The sequence below is a fragment of the Cydia fagiglandana genome, chromosome 11 (assembly GCF_963556715.1).
Source record: "Cydia fagiglandana chromosome 11, ilCydFagi1.1, whole genome shotgun sequence".
Taxonomy (NCBI): Eukaryota; Metazoa; Arthropoda; class Insecta; order Lepidoptera; family Tortricidae; genus Cydia; species Cydia fagiglandana.
The window spans coordinates 20,545,356-20,564,949 of record NC_085942.1 but is presented as its reverse complement, the minus strand read 5'-3'; the positions used below and the strand labels follow the sequence as shown (position 1 = coordinate 20,564,949).

The 19,594-nt window shown below is 50.2% G+C and overlaps 1 long non-coding RNA gene across 1 annotated transcript; it reads right to left on the bottom strand.

Moving 5' to 3' along the window:
• Positions 1 to 17,660: 17,660 nt before the first annotated feature.
• LOC134669161 (uncharacterized) lies at positions 17,661 to 19,211 on the bottom strand. The gene is made up of 3 exons (XR_010098864.1): positions 19,042 to 19,211; positions 18,037 to 18,104; positions 17,661 to 17,988 (listed from the first exon to the last, which is right to left on the bottom strand). It is a non-coding gene; the product is annotated as an uncharacterized LOC134669161 (long non-coding RNA).
• Between the last annotated feature and the right edge of the window lie 383 nt (positions 19,212 to 19,594).

The window sequence follows — 19,594 nt, the reverse complement described above, 5'->3', positions numbered from 1 at the left end:
AATAAAACATATTTAAAAAGATTTCATATCATAGACTCCAACGAGTGCCCATGTGACGACGTCACTCCGCAAACCATGAGACATCTCCTGGAACACTGCCCGAGGTACCAGAAATCGCGTATAGAACATGAAATACTCTGCAACATTAACAACATAGAGCCATATAATATAGAACAGATAATAAATAAAGAAACAACAATTGACTCGTTTAAAAATCATATTAATCACATAATAAACACACTAAAAAAGTTTAATAATACGTAAGTTTTAAAAATGTACAACAGTAAAGTAATATGCTTGCTTAATTCATAATAGTATTTATAATAAATGTAATATACTTCTTAATAGTAAAAATAACATTGACTACAATTCTTATTAACAGTTATAAATAGCATTGATTTAAGGTTACCCGTATCAATAGCGGGAACCTAAACATTCAGTAAAAGTCCAACGGTCGCCCGTATCCCTTGCGAGGGCCATTGGAACTATTCACAGCTTTCACTAAAAAAAAAAAAAAAACCTAACCTAACCTAACCTAACCTAACCTAACCTTTTTTTTTTTTTTTATAGAGGGGAAATGCGTTACGCATACCACCCAGGCGCGGGGATGGGCCTGGGTGGTTATGTGGGACTCCCGTATAGGCTAATGAGGCCCACGGTATACCCACTAAAACCCCTCTTGGCCGACTCAACGCTATAGGGCGAGGTCACAGGGACACTGCGGCACTCTTCCGCAACCTCGCCAGCGGCCGTCCGGACTCCGGACACAACTCTGGAGGAAATTTAATCTTCCCCCTATCTCCCTAATTGCGCGCCATTATTACGACGTGCTCGCCATCCCAGGGACCTTGTGTAGGCAACAGACGTCCCCGAGCCTATCGCCCACAGGAACCCTTAAGGGGGAAGTCGGCGGTCATATGCGAGCCGCCGCCGCCCCACGCGCTTGCGACGCATCGGCTGGGAAGCTGGATCCTCTTCCCTGCCGCGCTCCGCCATCTCTTTCTGCACCATGACCGCCTCGCAGAAGTCCAGCACAGCCTTCCACGACCTGTCGCTGTCCACCATATTTCGGACCACGGAGGGCAGCGAAAGGTCTTGTCCCACTACAGCGCTTAGAGTGCGGCGCTCTTCTTCCCAGGCTGGGCACACCTCCAGTGTGTGCTGGGCAGTGTCCTCCGGGCAGTCGCAGTGGTGGCATATTGCAGTTATTTCTCTTCTGGCTCTGTCCTTAAGATACCTCCCGAAACATCCATGTCCCGAGAGGACCTGAGTCAGTCGGAAAGTTAAGGCGCCATGTGTCCGGTCCAGCCACTTTTTAAGAACCGGGCGAACCGCCTCAATAGTCAGACGGCCTGCGCTAGGGTGCGCCAGCCTCTGCTCCCAAACCTCCACCATTTCCAGTTGAATGGCGTCTCGTCGTCCTAGAATTTCTCTCGGTGCTGGCAAGTCTCCATTGTGATGCGCCTCCTCGCGCCAACGGTAAACCGCTGCGAGGGCTCTCGCATCTAAATCCCACGGTAAAGTCCCTGCCAGCACACATACCGCTTCGAAAGAGATCGAGCGGTACCCTCTTATGGCTCTAGTTGAAATTGCCCTTTGAGGCGCCCTTAATAGTGCTACCTCCTCTCTCTTTAAAATGTCGGCCCAGACTGGGGCTCCGTACAGGGCCATGGATCTGACGACCCCCATGTACAGCCGTCGACATGACGCTTTGGGCCCCCCCGTATTTGGGAGTATACGCCCTAGAGCGCCAGCGGCTCCCAGCAGCTTCGGCATCAGTCGCTGAAAGTGGGCGCGGAAATTCCACCGGGTGTCGAGTGTGAGGCCCAGGTATTTCATTGTGGACTCGACGCCGATCCGGGTTCCACCCACCACTATATGCGCATCCGGCGGTGGCGCGTTGCGGGGCCCGTGGAAGCATAAAGCTTCCGATTTTTGTAGGGCCACCTTTAGTCCCAATCGCCTGATCCGACCGACGACGTGAGCTACTCCTGCCGTTGACAGTATGGCGGCCTCCCTAAAGGTTTTCCCGCGAGCTGTCACCAAAGTGTCATCGGCGTAACAGGTGAGGTTTATGCCTCGCAGGTTTGCGCCTCTCAGGACCCAATCATATCCAATATTCCACAAGAGTGGCCCTAGGACCGACCCCTGTGGAACACCGCAAGACATTGGATATCTTGCCCACTCTTCCCGTCCCGGGTAAGTGACGGACCTGTCCGAGAGGTACGCGTCGACTGTCCGCCTTAGATATTCTGGTACCTGGTGGTACCGCAGCGCCTCTTTAACGCAGCCCCAAGGCAACGAGTTAAAGGCATTGGCAATGTCCAGGGATACTGCCAAGACTACCTCACCTCGGGACAACGCCTCGTCAGCGAGAGCCTTAACACGCTGAATGGCGCCCACTGTTGAACGGCCACTACGGAAACCAAACTGGCAATCTGCCACATCAGGTCCGACACGAGCGAGGTGCTTGATGAGACGGCTGGCTATTATGCGCTCCAGGAGCTTCGCAATCTCATCAAGCAGCACTATTGGGCGATAGGCAGATGGAGAATCTGCCGGGCGTCCTTCCTTTTTTATGAGAACCAGCTTGCCTGTCTTCCACTGCCGTGGAAACTTGGCTTGATGAAAGCAAGCTGAGAACATTTGCAGCATTCGTGATTCCAGAGCCTTACTGGCCAAGACCCAGGCGCGACCCGGTATGCCGTCAGGCCCAGGGGCTTTGTTTTTGGCCTTAAGTCTTAGCACAGCTGCTCCAAGTTCATCATCAGACACGTCGGGTATCTCCTCCTCGTCACCTTCAATTTCAGCGGGGGGTGCCATTGCCGGCGGTGCGAAGTTATCGCAGGCCGGAAACAGCGCTTCCACCACATTTCGCAGTAGATCCGGCTCGAGACTTCGCGTTAGGGGGGGAGCCCAAGGGCGAAGTTTGTTTCGGACCATCTTATATGGTCGCCCCCAAGGATCGTTATTTAACATATCGAGCATTTCCCGATATGAGCCCTCCTTTGCCTGTTTTATAGCGATCTTCAGGCTTTTTGCACGCTCTCTATATGTTGCATATAGTTCTGTCTCCCGAGCAGGATCTCGGAGCCTGCGCCTTCGCTGATGACTATAAAGGCGTCTCGCTGCAACACATGACTCTCGGAGTTGCGCGAGCTCCGGAGACCACCAGTAGACCTGACGTTTAGGAGGAAGAGGCCTGGCTCGGGGCATCGCTGCATCGCAAATGTTCGACATTGCTTCGCCGAGCCATTTCGCCTCCTCGTCTACATCTATGGGATCCGCCGGAGTCGGGTTCCATGCCTGGACCTCAGCAGCAAGAACCAATGCCTCTCTGTCTAGGCGTTTTAGTGCCCATCTTGGACCGTCACCTGGCAGTGACTGACTAATTGGACCGCTCAGAGTACCTGGGAGTGCGGAGACCCTGAACTGTATGTAACGATGGTCGGATAAGGACTCTACACTCTCAAGTACCTCCCAACCTTGAATACGACGGGCCAAGGCAGCATTAACAAAGGTTACATCGACAATGGAACCACCCTGTTCTCGAACACATGTGTCGACAGAACCCCGATTGACAGCCACCAGACCAGCCGCAACTGCCCACTCCTCTAGTTCCCGCCCACGTACATCCGTTGCTGGGGATCCCCATACGACGGACTTGGCGTTAAAATCACCCGCAACAATCACGGGACGCGGATTACAGCGACCAATAACCGCTCCTACTTCTACTAGAAAGGCTTCAAATTCAGCCACACTCCTGTTGGGCGAGAAATAAACACTGACTACTGTGATGCCACCAAGAAGTGCGGCCACAAATCCCTTCCCTTTTTCCACCTTTTCGAAGGGCGGTGAGCCGGCAGCTGTTTGAGTTATAATCGCCGCCGTGCCATCGTGGTCCCCAGCCCAATTGTCCCTTTGGAGGATGTGGTATGGCTCGGAGAGGATAGCCACATGTGCCAACCACTGCGCCATGCTCTGAAACAGGAGATCCTGAGCATCGAGGCAGTGGTTGAGATTCACCTGCACAAATTTTAACGCCATTATTATGTGGTTTCCATTAGCGCTGCCTGCTCACCCTCGACCGCATCAGGCGCGGGTTGGTGGACGGATTGCGAGGGGGCTCGGGAGTCATCGCCATTCTTCTTCCCCTTCTTATTGATTTTGGAAGCAGAGCACATCTTGCTTCCAATTGTGTGTCCTGCCGGCTTATTGGCCGTCGCGCAAACAGCGCAGTGCGGTGCGGCAGAGCACGTGGCAGCCTTATGGCCGGATTGGCCGCAGCGGTAGCACAGGTCACTGCGGTCCTCTTGAGCCTGACACTGCGCGCGAACATGGCCTGCTTCAAGGCAACGGAAACAACGCATAGGTTTTTTATCCAGCAGTTGGACCCTTGCCGATACCCATCCAACAATCAGTCGACCGCTGTCTGTCAACTTTTTAACCACCGTAATTGGGCAGCGGACCCAAATGGAGCCTAGGCCTGAGAAGTCCTGGCGGATTTCGCCACACTTTATTTGGTCTAAGTGGCACTCACCCACTTTGACTACGGCTTTTCTCACATCATCAGGCGTGACAGAGTCGTCCAGCCCTGAGATGCGGACTTCAGCGGTTTTTGTAGGCCTGGAGACTTGGACAACCTCATTATTTAATTTCTCCCTCAATTTATCAGCGAGAGCATCTGCTTTCTCGCTGCTTGTTGCCCCGGGGACCTCTATAATGGTAGCCCCTGTGACTGCTCGTTTGAACCGGACTCCCTCGATCTGTAGTTCCTTTAGGTCGATTTTAGATCTAGCCTCCTTAAGGATGTCCCCGTAGGTAGTTTTACCTCCATCAGCTTCCGGCTTTAGCGTAAGGACAATCGCCGCTGAGCGTGGAGGGCGTAGTTTACGTGCCTTCTTGGGGACAGCTTGCTGCGTTGGAGGACTTGTTGCCTTCTTTTTTATGCCCTTTTTAACCACCTTTGTCCAGGTCTCGTCCACGTTAGCAGGAGCAGGCGGTAATGGACGAGGCTCGCGCGGTGGTTCCGCAGGTTGAGCCGTCTTTCCCTTCTTCTTCTTGCCCTTCTTTGCTGCCGTTTTCTTCCCCTCATTCCCAGGAGCAGAAGATGGTTGCAGACCATTGGGTGCCTTCGATTTATTTAGCCCACTAGGTCCAGCGGTAGGTTGTACCGTCGGAGCTGGGCGAGGTGTTGCAGCCTTCTTGTTGTCCTTCTGAGATGCAGGTTGGGCCATCTTTTTTGTTTTGTCTGCGGCCAGCGGTGGCCGCACAGTCTTAGCTGGAAGGAGCCTGTCCTCTAAGGCTTCCAGGCGGGCGTTCACCATTGTGCCCACATTTATCATCATCGTGCGCTCGGCCTCCTCTTGGGACACGTTAGATGGTGCCACAAGCGACTGCTGCAAGGCCGGTGTCAACGGGGACGGGGCTGCTCTAGCGAGTCGCAGCTCATTTCTGAGTTCTTCATGTTCCTTTTGAAGGTCCGCTATTTGTGTTTGCAGACGGGAGACAGTCCGCTGTAGAATTTTGGTCTCATCCGTGGTGGTGCGTTCTAGCATCACTTGGGCGAAATCAGTAATCGCAGTGGCCGCTTCCTTTAGCTTCCGCTGGTAGGTGCCCTTTAAGTTCCCGGACGTGGCTACCACTTTTTTAACCACGGCCACGCTATCAAGAACTTGCTTGTTAAGGTCCGACATTAGCTGGTTCTCTATCTCTGTACCAGACGCCGCACTTTGCTCCACAGTTGGCCGCATACGGATGGTCATGTTTTCCAGCTCCGCCTCAGCCTTTTCCGCTTCTTGCAGACGGTATTGCTCCTTCGCCGCTTTGTAATCTTCTCGGGTCTTGGCCATACCCGCGTACTTGCCAGTGGTTATGGCGCGACCACGACCCCGCTTTGATGTGGGCTGCGTCTTTTTTTCCTCGGCAGTCCCGTCTGACTCCGACCCAGAACCGCTCAGATTGCGTTTCCGCCAAAGCCGTCGGCCACTGTCACTCAGTGAGTCGCAGCTCATGGCCGAGTCTGACTCAATTCGCTCATCTCCATGCCAGTCTATCAAAGCTGACTCTTCTACATTTACCTCGTTTTCACCCCCACAGGCTTCCGTCACTTTTTCTTTTACTGACGCAGTCTGCAACTGCGTGCAGCTACTCTTCGGAGCTGGAGAGTCACAGCGGGTTAAAGACACGCGGATATCTGGGAGCGATCTCCGGCTCCTCAGTCGACTCCGTAACCCTGTACTCGTTGAGAGCTCCGAAAGTTCACCCTGTGGACGAGTTACCATAGTTGGCAACTCCGCCGTGGCTGCTCTAGAATCTTTTGGGGTCAATTCGCTGTCAGAACGACACTTTTCTTCTCGCGACGGCGAACCACCACCCCTCAGTCTCAATGCGCCCAAATTACCATTCGAGCACTCTCCCGCGTTCACGCCAAGGTCATTGGTGTTGGAGTACGACAACAGGTCGTAGTCCTTCACCACCCATTCGATCAAGTCCTTATTCCACGTAGCATCAATGTCCATATTCGTTTCGCCAAGGTTGTGTTCACGGAGACCGGCAACCTGCCGGCCTACGAGGCGATTGTTGCCCACCCCTGCATACGGAGGGCAGCCGGTCACCGAAGTGAGCGGACGGGATTCCTCCTTTTGGAGACCCGCCAGGGGACTTTTTTCGCAATCAGCCTTCATTGTACTTTACCAATGCTCCACATCGTCGTCTCTTTTTTCGGGGGTGAGCTCCCCCGCACGCTTGGCACTGGACTCCCTCCAGCCATGCATCCCATCGGCACGGTCCGCTCACCTTGGGATTGGGGATTTATTATAGTGGTTTTCTCCACGCAGCGCTACTCTCAATGAGCAGCGCCCCCGGCCCGCTCAGTGCGGGTTACGGGTTGCCCGACGGGGGGCCGAAACCCATCTAGCAGCCACATGACTGTGACCGCCAGACCCGCCGCGCCGCAAGCCTTGAAGGCTCGTCATCCCACGCCACCAAGCGGCCGATGGCCCTGAACCGGGCCCCGACAACAAACGATGCAAACGCACCACCTCCAAGACGGCTGCATCCCCTGACACCTCAGATTAGCTGAGGCATCTCGGGAGCAGCCATCCACAACAACACGGCACTAAAGCCAACGCAGGAGAAGACTCAACTGCCACCACTCTGTGACTGGTAGTTCGCAGGGGGAGAATAGCAAGCGCGCAACTGAGCGGCTATCCTCCCCCTCCCAGGGTGCACCACGAGGAGGTCTACCAATCCCGCACCCCAACCTAACCTAACCTAACCTAACCTAACCTAACCTAACCTAACCTAACCTAACCTAACCTAACCTAACCTAACCTAACCTAACCAACCTAACCTAACCAACAAAAAACCAAACTAAACACTACCTGAATAAATTGATTTTTGGCACAATTTTAGTACTCAACGAGCCCGATTTTTTGATACTATACTTATTTTCATAGTCCTCCTGGTTCCGTAGATATTCAAATTTTTACTACTTTTCAAAATCTCACTTCTTCAAAAATTCGTAACTCAGTCATCTTTTCACTTTTCAATATTTTTTCCTTTCCTAAAAATCTCTTTTTGACATTTCTTAATAATTCAATTCTAAAAATAATATATTCTCATACAACTTCACATAAAAATATCCTATTTTCTTCACTTTTTAATTGCACCTGCCAAAAAGCTACAAGCAATCTACATTTTTACTAATATCTCTGTATCCACCCAATAGATTTTTCTAGTTTTTATTTTATTAAGTAAAGTAAATTTTATTTATTCATTTTTGTTATATAAGTCAACATCGTATCTCTTACAGTTTTTTGAATAACTTCGAAGTTCACTTCCGTCGTCTTCTGACCTAACTTTACCACACTTTTTAATAGTTTGTTAAACAAATTTTATTTAAAAATTCTGAAACTTAGTACATATTTAAAGCTCATTAAGTTCCATTTTTTGGTATCATTTCTATGTTCGTATTCTCTTTGGTTACGGAGATATTAAATTTTTAGTGTTCCTTTAATATTTCTTATTTAAAAAAATTCATAACTCACTCATTTTTCAAGTTTTTCATAGTTTTACTTCACAATAAAATCTGTCTTTGTTATATCTATAAAAGAGTTTAATACATGTAAATAGTTTTCTTACATCTTCATAGTTTTAATTAATAATTTCTTCGAAATTTAGCGGTGCCTGCAAAAACCATAATAGCAATCATTCTAAAACTTATTTATCTTCATTTCCACTCGGTAGATTTCTCTTGTTTTAAATTCATTTGATAGATCTTTTTGTTTTTAACATTTTCTTTAGATAACCCTTTCTTAAAAACTCTTCGTTGCATTAAAATTAATATTTTTCTTAAAATTTAACCTATTTTGTAATCTCCTTATTTCTTGATATATATAATTACATTAGAAAATGAGTAGCGAAAGTGTAAATAGCCTCAACATGTCAGAGCAGTTTGACAATCTCTTCACCACACCGCCGGGCACACCTGCCCAGCGAGAACGTTCACCGTCGCCTATGCGTGACACTAACATCCATCCGGTGCTTGGATTGCTCGACGAGCTCGCTGGCGATCTCGAGTTCGAATCTAAACAGATACTCGAAAACCTCGAAACTACGACAACCCACCGCAGTATAACTGTTGAGAACAAGAGGCAAATTAAGATCGCCGCCAAAAATATCCCATCTATATTTGCGAGTTATGCAAAGCAGATGCGCGCACAAATCCGGGGCATCTTAACACAAACTCCTACACCTACCGACCGTTCGTCGAAAGGGGTTCAAACAGACCCTAATGTCACACTGCAAGATCAGCCTTCACTGTCGCCGCTGCTGCCGCCGTCGCCGCTGCTGCAGCCGGCGACAAAGAACGGTGGCTCGGCCCAATTGCTTGAAACATCTTATACTTCAAATGATTTGATTAATTTTGACTCCCTCGATGTAAATATAAACATACTGACAAGAGAGAAAGAAACGCAAACGAATGTCTTAGTGCCTCGTAATCTCATAGTGGAAATTAAAGATAGCGTTGAGGAGTATCTGCGCAAAATTGAGGCAGAAATCCTAAATATTAACAGGAATCTTATTTCCGATCGCTCGCACAAAAGCGTTACGGTCGAGAACAAGAAGAATATACACACTTCGGGAAGAAAAATATCATCCATATCAAGTTATTGGGCCAAAGAGCATATAGAGAAGTGCAGCGGCTTAGCTAATACTACAATCACAACTGATAACGTCACCATTAATAACAATAACCTAACCACTACAACTCGCAAAGATAACCGCACCATCCAAACGCAGACGGACTTCATGCCCGCACAGCAGCTGCTAACAACACCGCCATCGCCACCACCGCTGCGGGTGCCGCTGCCGTTAACACCACCTAATTTTGAAACGCTTATGAATAATATAAAAAATGACATAGCCAACCTAATAAAGAAGGAAATTTTGTCTCTCAAGCGTGACATACGTTCGTTGACCGAAAAACCCACTACAGCATCGACTAAAACTACATACGCTACCGTGACGGGTAGGTCCGCAATACAGGCGCCTGCTGCTGTATCTTCGGAACCTACACAGATGACCACGAATCCGGCGATTGTCATCACTTCTAAGAAGGCCGGCGAAGGTGCTGCCGAAACTTTACAGACATGGAGAAAAGTAGTCTCCTTCCGTGATACGGACTTTGCCCCAACCGCTACAAAGTTTATATCGAATGGCAAAGTCCGTATTGAATTTAACACAAAAGAACAGCGTGACATTGCGTTATCTAAGACAAACGACGTCAATGCGGAGGTTGCCGCTGAAGCTTCAAAGTCACTTCGCCCCATGATTACTTTAAAGGGTATATCCGAAGATGTTCCAACAAAGGATCTTGTTGACATTATAATAAGTCAAAATCAACCGCTCAAAAATGTAATTAATGAAAGCAATAAGATTTCATTCCACTATAAAAAAGGCAACAAAAATCCTCGTTTGTATAATGCTGTACTCATGACGACGCCATCCACTTTTAAGGCCTTTATTCAACTAGGTAAAATCAACATAGATCACCAACGGGTGCATGCAGAGGAGCACGTACCTATCTTACATTGTTTTAAGTGCATGCAGTATGGCCATACGCGAAAGCATTGTAAGGCTACCACAACCATCTGTTCACACTGCGCATCGTCTGACCATGAATATAAATCATGCCCGAACCAAAAAGATCAGACCAAAACAAAGTGCCACAATTGTGATGCATTTAATAAACAAGTAACTGAGGACCAATACAAGCTAAACACAGCACATAGCGCAACATCAACTTTTTGCCCCCGAATGCGATCTATGTTACAGAGAATAAAATCGCGCATTGATTATCAATCTAATTAATATTTAACATATTAAAATTTCACTCAAATGTAACTTTAATCTTTAACGAATTATATAAGTTTGTAAACAGTAACTCTTTTGTGGTAATGGCTTATTGACGACAACACTTGTAACTTTAGTGTATCCTATCTGTAAAATATCTTTGTTATTGAAACTATTATTATTATTACACCATTTTGCTTTGCATGAGAACTGTAATATTGACTGGCTTACGCTGATCAATATTGCAGTTAATTGTTCATCACATATGTAACATATAAACACTAATTTTGTCAAAAGCTTAGAATTAAACTCTATAATCTCTTGCAAGGGGGCGGTGGACCGACCACCCGCACTCACTGACTGTCGTGAGGCGGGTGGTCGGTCGGCACTTAGCGCCCCCCCTTAAAACTATCTATGCATCTATTTCTTTATCACATGAACACTAACTTAACAATTGAAATTACTCGCTTAGTAATATCCAATCTCTTGCAGGGGGACGGTGGCCGGGCGGCCGCCCGCACTCATTGTACTCTGTCATGGGGCGGGCGGTCGGGCGGCAGAACTTGTCCCCCCAAAACTTCTTTTTAGGATAGTTGGTCGCCCGTATTTCTAGCGAGGGCCAGTTATCCCTAAATTAAAATCAAACAAACACTCCAGTTACACTCAACACACATCTAATAAAAACACATTACACTCAACATGAAATACCCAGCTGAGTCGGACATAACCGTCGGTACGGGCCGGCGGTATACAGTATGAGTATTTCCTCCCTCACCGCAAAAAAAAAAAAAAAAAAACTAACCTAACCTAACCTAACCTAACTCAAAACCTTACCTAACTCAAAACCTAACCTAACTCAAAACCTAACCTAACTCAAAACCTAACCTAACTCAAAACCTAACCTAACTCAAAACCTAACCTAACTCAAAACCTAACCTAACTCAAAACCTAACCTAACTCAAAACCTAACCTAACTCAAAACCTAACCTAACTCAAAACCTAACCTACCTCAAAATTTTTTTTTTTTTTGTCGCAGGGGAAATGCGTTTACGCATCCACCCCGGGCTGGAGAGACCCATCGTGGGGGTGGTATGTGGGACTCACTCCTCCCGTAACTCCCTCTGACAATCAGAGGGAGGGGAGGAGAATACCCACTAAAACCCCTGCGGCGTTACCCTCTCTGCCGTTATAGGGGAGCACCGTGAGGTCACTAATATTCTACCACGATGCTCCCCCGGCCGCCCCGGCTGTTCACCGGGGGCACCCTCAGATTAGAGGAGGAGGGATTGTGTAACGCTACAACCCCTCCTCGAGCGTGTAGAGCCTTATTTACGGGTCCCCAGCCCGCAGCTCTACTGGGGAATCAAGGCATTGATGAATTGCCGCCGCCTGACTCCCCTCCGTCTTTGTCGTAGCGGATGCGCATCAGCTCTGTCCTCGCGCGCCCGCTCCGCTTCTTCTTTCTTTCGCATAACTTTTTCACAAAAGTTATGGAACGCCGCCCAGGATCTCTCGCTAACTAGGATTTTCGCTACTATATTGTGCAGCGAGAGATCATCCACGTTCAAGGCCATTTCTAGGTCCCATCTCTCAGGAGCCCAGGTTGGGCATTCCACCATCGTGTGGTAGGCCGTGTCATCTTCGTACCCGCAATGGTGACAAACCGGCGATGGTTCCCTCTTTATTGTGTACAGGTAATGACCGAAGCAGCCGTGTCCAGTCATTACCTGTACTTGTTGGTACGTAAGGGTACCACTTTTTCGATCTAGCCAGCTGTCAAAAGATGTGAGGAGCGCCCCTATGGTATACGTACCATAGGGCTCGTCCTCCAGCTGGCTTTTCCAACGATCCCTCGCTCTCTTCTTTTCCGCATCAAGCCGAGCCTCCAACTCCCTGGGAGCCAGACGCTCATCGGCGATGCGTAACTCCGTCCGCTGGTTGTACCTCTCGGCCAGGAGTCGGGCGTCAAGCTCCCACGGTATGGTGCCGGCGAGGGCGCAAGCGGCTGCGTGCCCTACGGTCTTGTACCCTCTTATAATGCGTTGCGCAATCACCCTCTGCGGCCTTCGGAGGAGGGCCCTCGTTTTGCTGTTAAGCCTCCCGGCCCATATAGGTGCCCCGTATAGTGCCATGCTGCGAACAACGTTCGCATATAGGCGTCGGCATGGAGCTTGGGGGCCTCCTACATTGGGCAATAGACGGCTCAGCGCCGAGGCGGCACCAACGAGCCGAGGAACCAGGTTGGTAAAATGTTCCTCGAACTCCCACTTGCTGTCCAAGACTAGGCCCAAGTATTTGATGTGGGCCCTCAGGGGGACCGCCTCACCCCCTACTGGGATCACATCGTTGGGCCGCAGTCTCCAGCCTCTTTTTTTGAAGATCACGGCGTCGGTCTTATTAAGGGACACGGCAAGCCCTAGGAGGTTGATGCGTCCCACCGTGAGTTCGGTTGCGACAGCGGCTCTCTCAAGGTCTCCTGGAACTGTTTTCCCCTCACGGCCACCATTGTGTCATCGGCATAACAAATGGTGACCATGCGGGGAAGCTGCTCTCCTCGTATTGCCCAGTCGAATCCGATGTTCCAGAGCAGGGGCCCCAGAACCGACCCCTGTGGAACACCACATTCCATCCTTCTTTCAAAGCGTCCGCCTTCCGATTCATAGAGCACAACCCTATCAGTAAGGTAGTGCTCTATGATCGTCCTTAGATAGAGAGGGACGCCGTGGTACCGGAGCGCCTCTTTTATAACTCCGTAAGGGAGAGAGCCAAATGCGTTGGCAATGTCTAGAGACACTGCTATGGCTCCCTCCTTTTTCTCGGCTGCCAGATCGCTGAATTTCTTCAATGTGCCTACTGCATCTATTGTTGACCGCCCCTCGCGGAACCCAAATTGCCGGTCACTAATGTTTGGGCCCGTGTCCTCCAGATGCTTAGTGATACGCCTTGCTATGATGCGCTCCAACATCTTTCCAGTTTCATCTAGGAGGACGATGGTGCAGTATCCTGAAGGAGAGTCAGCTGGACGACCCTCCTTTCGCAGCAGGCACAGTCTACCCTCCTTCCAGCAACGAGGGAAAATTCCCTCTTTGAGGCAGTCATCGAATAGCCCGCGAAGTCGGACTCCGAGGTGTTTCAGTGCCAGGGAGAGGACTCTCCCTGACACACCATCCGGCCCAGGAGCCTTTTTGCCGGCTCTCATTCTGAAGACTGCTCCCATGATTTCCACGTCCGAGATTAAAGGAACATCCTGGTGGCCCTCCGGTTGTTCCACTGGGAGAGCCATGACGGGAGGTGTAAAGTCCGGTGCCACCGGGAAGAGGCCCTCAACAACTCTTCTTAGTAGTTCCGGCTCTAAGGAATCCATGGGTGGAGCATGTTTCATTTTGTTCCTCACAATTTTATAGGGTCGCCCCCATGGGTCCCTGTCTAAGGTTCTCAGGAATTCCTCTCGGGCCTCATCCTTCCGTTTGGCTATGGCCGTTCTCAATGCCCCTTTGGCTGCTACTAGGGCCTCCCGGAGTGTCTCTTCCTCTGCCGCTGTGTGTTGTCGGCGCCTGCACCTTATGAATTTACGGCGTGCAGCATTGGCGGTTAGTCGGAGGGCCGCAATTTCCTCCGACCACCAGTAGACCTGTTTTCTGCCAGTTGGTTTCTTTGCCCTCGACATGCCAGCATCGCACACCGTGGTAAGCGAGGTACGGAAGCGGGCTGCCCGTTCTTCAACCCCGAGGTCTACTGGCGGGGGAGCGCACCAAGCCTGTATCAATGCAGCCTCCTCAATCATCTCTTTATCTAGGCTAGCCAAGGACCACCTAGGGAAGCGGCCATTGGGACGACGCATACCCGCTGTATGCGGTAGACCCTGTGGTGGAGCCGCTGGAGATGGAGAGATCCTCATCCTGATATAGACGTGATCGGAGAGGGTCTCCACATTCTCTAGTACACGCCAGTCCTCAATGCGATTGGCGATAACAGGGGTTGCAAGAGTGACGTCTACAATGGACCCTCCCTGCTGTCGCACACATGTGTAAGCGTGACCTTGGTTTGAAACCACAAGCCCCATCGCTAGCACCCAATCCCTAAGGGTTTCGCCCCTCACGTCTGTAACAGAGGAACCCCAGGCTGCGCTTTTAGCATTGAGATCTCCCATTACGAGTACCGGGGTTGGCGCTAACCTCCTTATCAGCCCCCCCAGATCGTCTAAGTAACCCTCGAATTGCCATAGTGGCCTATTGGGGGAAAAATAAGTGCCGATTATTATAATATTTCCCCATTTGGCTGCCGCAATTCCTGGACCTTTATGAACGGCGATCAGGGGAGGATAGTCCCCGATAGCCGGTACCATTATGGCCACTTTCCGATCAGTTGCTCCTACCCAGTTGGGCTGAGGAGGAACACAATATGGTTCCGCTGCCACAGCCGCGCCAATGCCCCACTCTGCTATTACCTGCATAAGCAGGTCTTGGGCACGGGCGCAGTTGTTCAAGTTGGTCTGTAGGAGTTCGTAAGGGCGTGGCAACATTACACATCCATGTCTTGTCCCTCGTCAGCCCCATGGGCGGATCTCTGATCGGGCCCCTGGGGCCGGATGGGGTCTTGTCTACCCTTAGTCGGTGGAGGGCAGCACGCTTGGCCTCCCATGTAGTGTCCGGCTGGTTGTTTGGCCTGATGACATACCGCGCAGAATGGCGCCTCGGTACAGCCGGACGCCTTATGTCCCGGCTTGCTGCACCGGAAGCACGTGTTCCCTGTGTCTATTTGTGAGGGGCAAGTAGCGCGAGTGTGTCCCGTCCCCATGCACTTATAACAGCGGAACGGTGCTGGATCTAGAATCCGTACTTGTGCACTCGACCACCCCACAAGCAAACGCCCTCCCTCTACTATCTTTTTGGCGGCTGTCACCGGGCATTTAATGAGGGTCGATCCTACCCCATTAAATCCGGTACGGATTGCACCGACCTTCACTTCGTCAAGTCTGCAATCACCCTTCACTGATATTGCCTCGGCTACTGCCTCCGTGGTTGCAGATTCCATGAGTCCTGATATCCTCAAGCCCGCCATTTTAGTTGGCCGGTACACCCTCGCGTCGTTGCCAATAAGGCCCTCCAATTTGTCGCGCAGGATATCGGCTGCCCTGCCATTGTCGGTACCAGAAACCTCGATGATACGCGCCCCATCGGCCGTTTTTCTAACTTTAACGTGGTCTATCCCCACCTCGGCTAGACCAAACGAGGTCGTCACCTTGGTTAGGATTCCCGCATATGTAGCCTCAGATTCTGGTTTGAGAGCTACTACTATGCCCGCCGTTGATGGAGCCACCAATTTACGTGGCTTCGGCTTTGGATTAACAGCCGGTTGGCCTGCTGCAGCTGTTGGTTTTTTAGTTTTCCTCTTTGCCTTACGGCCTACTACTTCCGTCCACGTTGGAGCAGCAGTCGTCGATGGTGGGGACGGCACCGTCTGAGGGACCCTCTTCGCTCGGGGAGCGGGGGTGGGTTTTGTCGACCTTTCCGCAGGAAGGGGAGGTGCCACCCGGGGTACCTGCTTGGTAGCCGCTTGTTTCTTCCGCGGCAATTTTGGTCCTGGTGCAGTTCTGGCAGGGGGCATCAGCGTTGACCCCGACGATGCTACAGATTTATCTGCCGTTTTCCTGGGCCTTGCGACAGGAACAGGGGCGGGGGCAGGCAACGGGGTCCAGGGATCATCCGGCAAATCAATCACGGGGGCTGATGGAGAAACCGTCGCATCGGCAACCTCAGATGCCTTTCTTCGGTCCGCCGCCAGTGGCGGGCGGACGATCGGCGCCGGAGGGAGGCGGCTCTTTATGTCGTCTAAGCGGGCATTAACCATATCCCCAATCGACTTGAATAGACTCGCCTCTAGCTCCTCCCTAAACTCAGACAAGGCATCCGTTACCGACCCCAGGATCTGATTAGGCCTTGCACTGTCTGCTGGAGTATCCTTCTTATTCCGTTCTGAAAAGGCCTTTCTAAGCGCTTTCATCTCAGTCGTCGCATGAGCTAGCTCTTCCTTCAGTCTTTTGTTATTCGCCCGAAGGACATGGACCTCTTCATTTTCCTCTCTTGAGTCCATGTTATCCATAGCCGTTACTATCTCCCGGCACGCCTTGTTAATGCGGCCGCGGATTGTTCCTTTTAAATTCATACATTTGCTGACTTCTGCCAACACCCTCTTGGCTGCCTTGCGGGCCACATCCGCCTCGTCTCCGTCAGCAGCCGGAGACTGAGGGCCTTCCGGCACCAGGCTGTACTCCATTTCCAGCTCCTCATCAGAAATGACCTGTTCGGATGTTTGGTCCTTCATCCAGCAGGAGGCTGGCCCGCGAGATTGGGACGCATTTCCGGTACCTTTTTCACTAGTATCCATTTCGACCCTTCTTTTAAACAAAGTTTTGGTCTTGGCCTTGGAAATACCCGTGCACGCTCCGCGAGTCTTGCCCTTTCCGTTTTTCCCGCCTCTACGTGCTGTATTGACTTTTGGCAAGGTCCCCAGCCACGTATCCTCATCCGATCCAGTATGGTACCGTTTTTGGGCCAGCTGTTTTTCCCCCGATTTCTCGCCAGCATTATCTATAAGGATAACCTCTGGAAGGTCGTCGGAGTCCGTCACATCAGACAGTCGGCGCATCCTCTCTGGCCGTTCAGTCCTGATTTCCTTCTGACTGTCAGCCATATTTGATTTGGTCCCTGATCCCTCTCCTCTTTCGTATGGGCTCCGATCCCTGCTATTTGCATTTGAGTCCATCGCTTCGTCTGGACGTAGCGACACTCGGCAGCCCCGCAGCCGTAGCTGTGCTGGCGTCGTGTTAAGTTCTGAAACGACGCCGTCCCTCTCATTTTCGGCGCCAGAAGCACCCACCATATCTTCAAGATTTGTTGTTTTTGTGTTGTTTTTATTTAGATTATCCATTCAATTCCCACGAGTAGGGGAGACTAAATTTCCACAGGGGCAGAGATCCCCGTACCCAAGCTGTGGCCCTATATACTCTGTGAGGTCGGGCGGTGTCACAGGTTGGCCACTAATGGCTGATGCACACCCCAGCCGCTCTAAAGAGAGCACCCCCGCACGGTGAACCGCCATGCGAGGGATTGTGGTTTTTTATTGAGGTTATCTCCTCTTGACCCGGCCGACCAAGGCAAGGCCCTCGGTCCCATCAAAGGCTGCTAGATATGACAACGACACCTTATCATTTGGGATAACGAGTTTGGGACGGTGGCCGAAGCCTGTCCACCCGGTTTCTACACTGAAAGCGGGCAAACCCGTCCTGCTCTTGATAGTGTCCCTCACTCTTCGCCTGCCCGGTATGGGTAGCCCTGTCCGGTATAGCCTAGGAGATCACAGAGACACTCCAAGAACGCCCTCCCCCCCCCCCCGGGCTAAACCCCGGGTGTCGGGTTATTGGCAGCACCAGTAAGCAATCCCACGCAGGAGATCACTTACCGTTGCCCCCAGGGCGCACCAGCCATAAACCATTCCCTTGACTGCGAATCCGCAAGGATTAACAGAAATTGGAATGGCCCAGACCCTCGTGGAGGTTACCCGACCTAGCGCCCCAACCTAACTCAAAACCTAACCTAACTCAAAACCTAACCTAACTCAAAACCTAACCTAACTCAAGACCTAACCTAACTCAAAACCTAACCTAACTCAAAAAACCTAACTCAAAACCTAACCTAACTCAAAACCTAACCTAACTCAAAACCTAACCTAACTCAAAACCTAACCTAACTCAAAACTTTTTTTTTTGTCGCAGGGGAAATGCGTTTACGCATCCACCCCGGGCTGGAGAGACCCATCGTGGGGGTGGTATGTGGGACTCACTCCTCCCGTACCTCCCTCTGACAATCAGAGGGAGGGGAGGAGAATACCCACTAAAACCCCTGCGGCGTTACCCTCTCTGCCGTTATAGGGGAGCACCGTGAGGTCACTAATATTCTACCACGATGCTCCCCCGGCCGCCCCGGCTGTTCACCGGGGGCACCCTCAGATTAGAGGAGGAGGGATTGTGTAACGCTACAACCCCTCCTCGAGCGTGTAGAGCCTTATTTACGGATACCCAGCCCGCAGCTCTACTGGGGAATCAAGGCATTGATGAATTGCCGCCGCCTGACTCCCCTCCGTCTTTGTCGTAGCGGATGCGCATCAGCTCTGTCCTCGCGCGCCCGCTCCGCTTCTTCTTTCTTTCGCATAACTTTTTCACAAAAGTTATGGAACGCCGCCCAGGATCTCTCGCTAACTAGGATTTTCGCTACTATATTGTGCAGCGAGAGATCATCCACGTTCAAGGCCATTTCTAGCTCCCATCTCTCAGGAGCCCAGGTTGGGCATTCCACCATCGTGTGGTAGGCCGTGTCATCTTCGTACCCGCAATGGTGACAAACCGGCGATGGTTCCCTCTTTATTGTGTACAGGTAATGACCGAAGCAGCCGTGTCCAGTCATTACCTGTACTTGTCGGTACGTAAGGGTACCACTTTTTCGATCTAGCCAGCTGTCAAAAGATGTGAGGAGCGCCCCTATGGTATACGTACCATAGGGCTCGTCCTCCAGCTGGCTTAACCTAACTCAAAACCTAACCTAACTAAAAACCTAACCTAACTCAAAACCTAACCTAACTCAAAACCTAACCTAACTCAAAACCTAACCTAACTCAAAATCTAACCTAACTCAAAACCTAACCTAACTCAAAACCTAACCTAACTCAAAACCTAACCTAACTCAAAACCTAACCTAACTCAAAACCTAACCTAACTCAAAACCTTACCTAACCAGTGTATCGCCCAAATGACCAGGTAGTTCGTGGAAAAATCTTAACAGCGCGATCTATCTTCGATGTTTTTCTGTTGTAAGGCGACATCTATCGACTTTTTGCATGACACTTTCTTACATGCTTTTGTCAATATTTGATGCGTTCCGTTTAGAAAAACAATAACAATTAGGAATTCGTAATTCTAAATGGTTCTACATCCAGTTAAACCTCTAAACTCGGCAGCAAGAGATATTCTTAGATTTATTACCATTTCTATCCTTTTTCTTGTTTTTTTTATTTTACTTTTTTTTTAATTTCTTACCGGATTTCAGTTTACCTGTTCTTGCTTGCGATTGGTTCCATATTTTACATTCTATATTATTTGAACATAAGACACCAAGTAACAAATATAGTATTTCAAATCAATGGATATGCCTCCGTATGTCAACAGTTAAAACTCCAGCAA